The following is a 9689-nucleotide window of genomic DNA, read 5'->3' on the forward strand; positions in this document are numbered from 1 at the left end:
AGATAGGTTGTGCATCAGCCATTTCTAACTCTCAACAGTCAATTCCCCCGAATTAGTTCCTATTTATTTATTTCAATCAATTGTTTTGGGTTTGATCTGCCAGTTGCCCATCCCTGCTCTAGATTGTCTACACTGTACATGTTACTGTATATAATGATAAAAAGTGCATGTTTAACATGTTTTCTTACAAACTTTTTCAATCACCTAAGAGGATGTATAAGCTGGAAGGGTTACTTGTTGCTTTATTCATTTGGGTTTGTTTTCTGAGCAGTTCATTCGCTGTTTCTCCATGGTAAATCCAGAGTTCAGATAAGTCCAGATTTCCATCCAACCAGAGCTGGATGGAAACCAATATTTCTAAAGTAAAACCTGTTCATTGTGCTTTGTGCTTTCCCAGCAGATAATGTGGCTGTGAGAAGGACCTGATGGATAATGGAATTGTTTCTTGCTCTAACCTTTGCTTTGATGTTTTGTAAGAAATCATTGTAAAAATGTTGTACATTTTAGAATGTCTTCTAGGATGTTGGTCTCGCACTAAATGTATGCCTTTATCAAATTAAATAAAGTGTACATGAACCTATCTATTGCGACTTGAATGTGATCTGCCTTCAGAATATATTTAATAATTCAGTACCAGTAATATGTAAGCCCTTGAGACGTTGATAGATCGAAAATGTTTGTATTACATTCCTGAAAAGTTGACGTCTGACCTTGCTATCATTTATCTGCTGCCATTGTAAAGACATAATTATTCAAATTCAGAATACTCCATCACAGTTACCTCATAAGGCAGTCACACATTCTCATTCACCCTTCCTCACGCCCATGTATCCTGAGCAGCAATCAACACATTCGGTCTTACAGTATGTCATTTTCTCAGAACTGTATTATTTATCTATTGGTGTGCCAAGCAGTGCCTGCCTAATCAGTCAAGCCATGCTTGTGTCAGATGATTTCATGATTAACAGAATAAAAAGCCTGGTTGTGGGGGATATCGCATTATCCTATCCCTGGCTGTGTTTTTATGGGCTGCCAGACAGGCCCTCCATGGTTGATGAGTAATGACGCTATTGTCAGCATTGTCAGCTGGATAAATAGCAAAGTACGGAGGAGATAAAGCGCTCCCTCACCAACGCAAAACACGTGGCAACCCTGTTCCCATTTCCCCGCACGCACATTCATTATGATGTCACAGAGATTCTTCCAGACCCCTCAGTCTAAACAAGACTTGACAAACAAGCCCGGGCTGTAACCTACACTTGAACCCTCAGGGGAGTTCAAGTTGTATTCAAAATCATGCTACAACTTTCAATCAGGCATTTGTGCAGCAAGTAGCAGATCTATTCTGTGTGAATCAATGGGAGGTTTGTGTGGGATGACCATGACGTCTGGTTATTAAAGGAGGAATGGAACCAAGATGTGAATTTGAAGCTGGAATGGAAGGCAAAATGAATGCTCTGCCATTCTACTTATGGTGGAAAAGGTCATATGACATCGATTGTTATATCTACTTGTATGAAAGGCTAAGCAGTTACAATGAAGGTCAGGCATTTAAAAAAAATCTATTATAATAAAAACTTAATTACTACTTTAACATTCAAAATACTGGCCTTTAGTCCATCCCTTGTGAGCACATTGGAATATGTACACCTTTACCCAACACAACACTTGCACAGAATAAGCACTTAACATTTGTGTTTCAAAGTCACTGTTAAACTATAGGATGATGTCTGCAAGGTACAGTCCCTGAAAAGAGGTTGGGGAAGACTAGGACACGCTGTGGTCCTGTGGCTGTCGTCAGTGTAGTGTTCCTTCCTCCGCCTGGGGAACTCTTTATTGGTGCAGATCACTGGATCTCTATTGCTGCTGGCTGTGTGTCCAGAGCTAACCCAAAATCCTCCCAAGAGTTTCAGGATGTCTGTGTACTCGGTCTTCTTAAGGCCCATCCCACTCAGCTCCACAGGCTGCAGGTCAGGGTAGGGTGTAGGAGCAGGGATAGTAGAGAACGTTCAGAGTCAACCAAAAGGCATCAGGGTCCACCTCAAATCAGGTGCCGGAAGACACGACACAGAATAGCACATTTAACTGATTAAAATTATAATAGAAAGCTGATAATAAGGTCATAAATTGAACCACAACGTATGATGTATTAAAATACACTACACGATCAAAAGTATGTTGACACCTGCTCATCGAACATCTCATTCCAAAATCATGGGAATTAATATGGAGTTGGTCCCCACGTTGCTGCTATAACAGCCTCCACTCTTCTGGGAAGGCTTTCCACTAGATATTGGAACATTGTTGCGAGGACTTGCTTCCATTCAGCCGCAAAAAGCCACACAGAATCATATAGAATATCATTGTATGCTGTAGCGTTAAGATTTCCCTTCACTGGAACTAAGGGGCCTAGCTCGAACCATGAAAAATAGCCCCAGACCATTATTCCTCCTCCACCAAACTTTACAGTTGGCACTACGCATTGGGGCAGGTAGCGTACTCCTGGCATCCGCCATAAGATTTGTCCTTCTGCCTGCCCAATGATGAAGTGTGATTCATCACTCCAGAGAACGCTATTCCACTACTCCAGAGTCCAATGGCAGTGAGCTTTACACCACTCAGGCCAATGCTTGGCATTGCACATGGTGATCTTAGACTTGTGTGCGGCTGCTAGGTCATGGAAACCCATTTCATGAAGCTTCCGATGAACAGTTCTTGTGCTGACATTGCTTCAAGAGGCAGTTTGGAACTCTGCAGTGAGTGTTGCAACTGAGGACAGGGGATTTTTACACGCTACGCGCTTCAGCACTCCTGTTCTGTGACCTTGTGTGGCCGACCACTTCGTGGCTGAGCCGTTGTTGCTCCAATATGTTTCTAATTCACAATAACAGCACTTACAGTTGACTGGGGAAGCTCTAGCAGGGTATACATTTGACAAACTGACTTGTTGGAAAGATGGCATCCTATGAAAGTCACTGTGCCACATTGAAAGTCACTGTGCCCTTCAATAAGGCCATTCTACTGCCAATGTTTGTCTATGGAGATTGCATGGCTGTGTGCTCAACTTTATACACCTGTCAGCATTTGATGACTTGAAATAGTCAAATCCACACATTTGAGGGTGTGTACACATATTTTTGTATATATAGTTGATGACAAGGCCTTGTAATATATTGTACTTCTAGATGTATTATTGCTTTACACGTATACCTGAGACATGCCTCTTGCAGTTTGGGTGGCTGTCTGCAGCCGAGATATACCAGAAGGAAAACCGAGGAAAAGAAAGAAGAAAAAAAAACAGGGGGAAAAAATGGAGTGTGTTGAGGAGAAACTGCTGAAATCCCCTGGGAATTTCACAGCAGCCTGTCTCCAGCCCTAGATTTCACACATCCACTCCCCACTCTCAGTACCTTTCATAGTCATGGCAACTTCATCACTTTGTAGTAGTAGCCCCCACCCCACAGACACATATTCCCTAAGCTCCTAACTGGGCCACCATTCAAACATCATTTCAAAATAAGTCTTATCGCATCTTCCTCAAGGTCTTTAGCGACGCTTTGCTTATTTGGCAATTCAACCCACACGGTTGAAAAACAAGCCTGAATACATTGGTGCATATTTCAAAAGGTAAATGGGATTATTTCAGCATTCATTTTATCCTGTATCCCTATCCCTTCTGTCTCGTGTGGAAACAGGAGGGAAACACAGCGAAATACTGAGGGAGAGTCCAGCCCAGGAGTTTCTCTATGGGGTAAATAAAGCTAAAAGCATATCACATTAGGAGAACTTCTCTTTCTCTGTGGCCTGGGTAGTAATTGCCTTTCTGGAGACGTTTAAGCGGTGAGGTGGAGCCAATGTTTACCAGTGTGTTCTTGTACTGCTTCTGCAGCCTCTGTCTCTCCATGTCTCAACTTCAGCCTACCCAGCTGTATTCCTCTGGGGCTGATGAGGAAATAGGCAGCATCTTCAAGCACCAAGGAAGACCATGTATCGACTCAGCTAGTTGAAGTGTATCCAAACCGATCTACTGTTGAAAACCAGTGGGTATCATGGTGGCTCTGCCTTGTGTGTGTCTCCATTTCCCTTGATTAAGGCAGCAGCGATGTCTTTTTCACTTAGGAGCTCTGTTGGGGACATTTACATGCACATACACCATTCAATGCAGTCTATCGGACACACACTTTGTAATTCAAAAACAGTTCAAGATTGACACCTAGTGGCCAAAAAAATAAACTCAGCAGAAAAAGGGTCCTGAAAATGGGACATTTCTCTCTTTCAAAGATAATTCGTAAAAATCCAAATAACATCACAGCTCTTCATTGTAAAGGGTTTAAACACTGTCTCCCATGCTTGTTCAATGAACCATAAACAATTAATGAACATGCACCTGTGGAACTGTGGGTAAGACACCAACAGCTTACAGATGGTAGGCAATTAAGGTCAGTTATGAAAACTTAGGACACTAAAGAGGCCTTTCTACTGACTCTGAAAAACACCAAAAGAAAGATGACCAGGGTCCCTGCTCATCTGTGTGAACGTGCCTTAGGCATGCTGCAAGGTGGCATGAGGACTGCAGATGTGGCCAGGGCAATAAATTGCAAAGTCCGTACTGTGAGACGCCTAAGACAGCGCTACGGGGAGACAGGACAGACAGCTGATCGTCCTCACATTGGCAGACCACATGTAACAACACCTGCATAGGATCGGTACATCCCAACATCACACCTGCGGGACAGGTACAGGATGGCAACAACAACTGCCTGAGTTACACCAGGAACACACAATCTATCCATCAGTGCTCAGACTGTCCGCAATAGGCTGAGAGAGGCTGGACAAAGGGCTTGTAGGCCAATTGTAAGGCAGGTCCTCACCAGACATCAACAAGGTCGTCTATGGGCACAAAACCACCGTCGCTGGACCAGACAGGACTGGAAAAAGTGCTCTTCACTGACGTGTTGCGGTTTTGTCTCACCAGGGGTGATGGTCGGATTCGCGATTATCGTCGAAGGAATGAGCGTTACACTGAGGCCTGTACTCTGGAGCAGGATTGGTTTGGAGGTGGAGCGTCCGTCATAGTCTGGGGCGGTGTGTCACAGCATCGTCGGACTGAGCTTGGTGTCATTGCAGGCAATCTCAACGCTGTGCGTTACAAGGAAGACATCCTCCTCCCTCATGTGGTACCCTTCCTGCAGGCTCATCCTGACATTACCCTCCAGCATGAAAATGCCACCAGCCATACTGCTCGTTCTGTGCGTGAGTTTCTGCAAGGCAGGAATGTCAGTGTTCTGCCATGGTCAGCAAAGAGCCCGGATCTCAATCCCATTGAGCACGTCTGGGACCTGTTGGATCAGAAGGTGAGGGCTAGGGGCATTCCCCACAGAAATGTCCAGGAACTTGCAGGTGCCTTGGTGGAAGAATGGGTAACATCTCACAGCAAGAACTGGCAAATCTGGTGCAGTCCATGAGGAGATGCACTGCAGTACTTAAAGCAGCTGGTGGCCACACCAGATACCGACTGTTACTTTTGATTTTGACCCCCCTTTGTTCAGGGACACATTATTCCATTTCTGTTAGTCACATGTCTGTGGAACTTGTTCAGTTTATGTCTCAGTTGTTGAATCTTGTTATGTTCATACAAATATTTACACATGTTAAGTTTGCTGAAAATAAACGTAGTTGACAGTGAGATGATGTTTATTTTTTTGCTGAGTTTAAATAGTTTTAACATTCCCAATACAATTATGAAAAAAAGAGCTGAGTGTGACCCAGAATAAAGAAGTGAGAGTGTGTTGGTGACCTCTGGACACACAGGTGTCATCAATTATTAAACTATATAAACAATCATGAAATTATAATTATTCCACTGAGTTAAATAGTAGTGTACTAGTAATCAGAGTGGTGGAAGTAGTGAGATACCCTGAAGGCTTGGAGGGCAACTAACGGCTCATCAGCAGTGAGTCGGAGCAGGTCAGGCCAGCAGCGGTGAGCAGCTCATTCTCCTTCTCAATCAGCACACAGACACACAGCTCCAGCACATCCACGACCTGCAATACACACACAGGGTCAGCTCTACAGAGCCTGGGACCAACTGCTCTGGTGTCACTAAACACACAGCAACATGTGGTGGCAAAACTAGTTGCATTTTCAGTTTTCAAGCTCCTTATGTTTGAGTGCTAAACATTCTACAACTGTATGTTGAGGCTGAGTCGGGGGTCGGTGGGCAGGTGAATGCAGCGTTCCATGGCTTCTTTGGCGATGTGGGCTGGGAGTTCAGCTTTCACATCAGGACCATCAATGTCTTCTTCAAAATCCACCGGAGGTGGGATCTCTGAAATAATAACCACAGAACACTTCAATGCAGTGCAAGGAACGTAGCGAGTCATAACACTGATGGATTCTGATTTCTGTAGAACAGCTTTCAATAGACATTTGTGAAACACGACTTGAATTGGGAGAAGTACACCACACAAAATCTGCCGATCCCTAAAAAGCCGAGCATTGACTTGGGACCCAGCTGTGAGGAAAACAGCATGAGTGAAACTTATTCAGGTCTGACATGGCACAGTAGTACTAAGAAGCTTCACCAAGCATAGCATTAATGTTGTGCATCAGTGTGAGAAATGATCTCCCAGGGGAATAGTGTGGCAGCCAGAAAGAGAGAGCCCCAACTAACCTGGGTGCTCTGTGCACTGCTCTACCAGATCTTTCTGTTTGTGGTAGTCCAGGAGAAACCGGTGCACATTCAGCTGGTTCCCCCAACACTAGAGAGGAACCATCTCGCTGTGGTTGAAAAGAAACATGATTAAGATTGTGTTACTTAGGCTGTGTTATAGCTAAAGGCTGTCATTTTCTGTCCTGTGTTTCAATTTCCTCTAAGTTCTCCTATTTAAAAGTATTGCATAACATGGTGATAACAATGTTATAAACTAGGGAAAACATTTAAGTAGTTATGGAAACTTTACCTAGAGCCTTCATAAGTGAGTGCAGCACAGTGCAGAACAGAGGGGACATCTCGTCGTAACTCATGTCCAGAGCCAGAAACACATCCTGGAGGATGTCCCCCCCACCAGAGGCAGCAGGCTGGGGTCGGAGTGGCTAAACATGACGGTGAGGACCCTGGGGGCGGACGCCCAGCCTCTGGAGGTTCAGAGACACATTGTTCAGCAGGTAGCCAGAGTTCTCATTGATCAGATCCTTCAAGGAGGAGTATCCACAGGCCTGGTTAATGTCCCACATGGCATTCAGTGCTGCCTGGCTGATCAACAGCACCTCATCCCCGGCCTTCTCCAGAACCGGGTATAGTGATGTCATCAGAATTAGATGGAAGTCCATCCCCAAGGCCTGGGTGAAGCAGCCTATCCCTTCCAACTGGATGCATATCTGCCAGATGCTGCTGTTCAGCTCGTGGATTGTGGAGCTCTTGTGGACTACTAGGACCAACTGGAGGGGATTCCCTTTCCCTTCAACCCCATTAGAAATGGAGAGGAGACTAGACTGACTTAGCTGCTCCTGTGCCCCTCTGTCAGACTCCTCACTAATAAGGGTTGACAGGTGCCAGTGGCTCAGGCTGGTTTACTCCTTCCTCTATGATGGAATCCAATGCTGCTTTCAAGTCCTCCTGACTGGGCAAACCCTGCTTGTCCGTGCCCCCTGCCACCCCGATGCTCGCTGTCCCTGTGACCATTTCATTCATCACCATGGCAGCCTGCTTCCTGTAGACCGACGACTACTTGTACAGATCCATAAAGTGATCCCCTAGGAGATACACATTTCCATAGTAACCTAACATCCTGTATATCTCCTTGAGAATGGAGAAGATCCTTTGGTCTCTGAAGTAGAGGAAATGTTTCTTCTGAGCATGTGCCCCGTGGGGCCCTGTCTCCATGGTAACCAAAGAGTTCCTCTCCTCCACGATGCGGACATCCATCACGTTCAACTCCAACACCTGTATCAGGAACTTGGACACCGGCTGGTGGTCTGAGAATTTGACCATGTCAAGCCTCACTCTCCAGTGCTGATGAGCTGAGGTGCAGGATATTATAATTTTTTTAAACATTAAGGCTAGCCTCCCAGGGGTGTTTCTCACCCAGTCCCGAGTCCTCTGCACTACTAGCTCCCCTACTCTCCCCAGCTCCCAGGGCTGTATCTTCCCAGCCCTGTTGTTCTGTAGCTGGTCGTCAGCCATCACCAGTCCCACTGTCTTGAACCACACCTTTATTGCCCTAACAATAACAGCATGTCCATGCCTAATATTCCCAGTGATCACATGGCTCACAGCGATCCAAGTTAAAAAAGAAGCCACGGTGTTGCCTAGGATATGCCTCTCTTACTGACCCACTGACACATGGTCCAGAGAACAGTCACACTGGAGGGTCAGGGCCTGCAGGCATTTCAGTGCAGCGAGGGACTTCTCCTGCTCTCCCAGGGCAAGCAGCAGACAGATAGCGGCCACTAGACTAGGCAGCATGGCGGGCTCAAACAGCTTGAAGACCACGTCACTGTAGGCTGCATGCAGCAGAGCATCCATGTACCTCAGTACTGCAGCTTTCAGCACCTCTGAGGCGGGTGCTGGCTTCCTTGAGTCCATGGGGGAGCAGAGGCAGAAGCTCAGAAAGGAGATCCCTCAGCGTCTCCCAGCTCCGTACACAGGTGTTCTCCAGGACGAAGCCCTTTAGGAAAGTAGTAGGATGCTGTTCAGCAGTATGCCTGCTCAATGCACTCTAGCAAATTAATTTTATCAGGATAATAGCTTAGAGGTATATCTTTGTTACCTAAACGTTCATTTTATAAGTCAAATTTGGTCTGTTGCTAATCACCCAAAGCAGAACTTTGCCTGACCACCCTTGCTAAAGCTAGTTACCATCATTGTTAAAGCTAGTTAGCTAGCTAGCCAGATATACAGTATCGAGCTATCTTGGTTAGCTAATGGAATGCTTAAATGACAAAGCTAGAACAACCTAACAAAGTAAGATTTGTAAATGATTAGTTATTGGAGAAACAAGACCAAGATGAGACTCTGGACAAGGCGGATACGGTATATTAGAGGCCTTTTAATCAAGCATAATAATATCTGGCAAACGTGCAGCACGGCTCCTATTCGTCCAACCCTTAGGGAGCTTTCGGAAAAAGAGGCATACAACATATTTGGGCAGTTCATTTATACATTGAAATGACGTAGGTAGATTCTGGTAGTTCTGGCTCCTGGTTGGTTGTTCGTAGGTGATAGACAGTCCTCTCCAGCCTGGCGTCAGTATCCCATTGGTTCTCGACAGAGTTCTTTGTCTTTGGAGCCCATCCCAAAGGGTTTTGAGCAGTGTATATTTATGGGTTGTCAGTGTGTTTTATCTTATTCTGCCACCATGGTGGGGGTTTCCCGTGCAGTTAGTATATTGAGAAACAGAGAGAGAGGGAGGGTATAACACAGAGTGCAAGCCAAAATTGTATGGTTAAGCCCAGGCAGACAACAGTCAGTGAATGCGTCATTACATGTTTTAATATGTTATTACAACAGATTTAAAAAAAAATACCTTTGCTAGTATATATTTAGTGACGGACATCTGAGACGAACTCATTTCGAGATACAGCACTGAAACTAAATGAAGACAGGCTAGCTGTCCTAGCCACTGATGGTCCCTGCTGTCCGTCACACAAGCATCACTATTTCCTGTAGGACGTCACTATTCTGCGAC

At 45.3% G+C, this 9689-nt stretch overlaps 1 pseudogene; it reads right to left on the reverse strand.

The window, feature by feature from the left end:
* Positions 1-6182: 6182 nt before the first annotated feature.
* On the reverse strand, positions 6183-8866 carry LOC139417574 (TELO2-interacting protein 1 homolog pseudogene; annotated as a pseudogene).
* Positions 8867-9689: the final 823 nt, after the last annotated feature.

This window comes from Oncorhynchus clarkii, chromosome 9 (assembly GCF_045791955.1).
Source record: "Oncorhynchus clarkii lewisi isolate Uvic-CL-2024 chromosome 9, UVic_Ocla_1.0, whole genome shotgun sequence".
Taxonomy (NCBI): domain Eukaryota; kingdom Metazoa; phylum Chordata; class Actinopteri; order Salmoniformes; family Salmonidae; genus Oncorhynchus; species Oncorhynchus clarkii.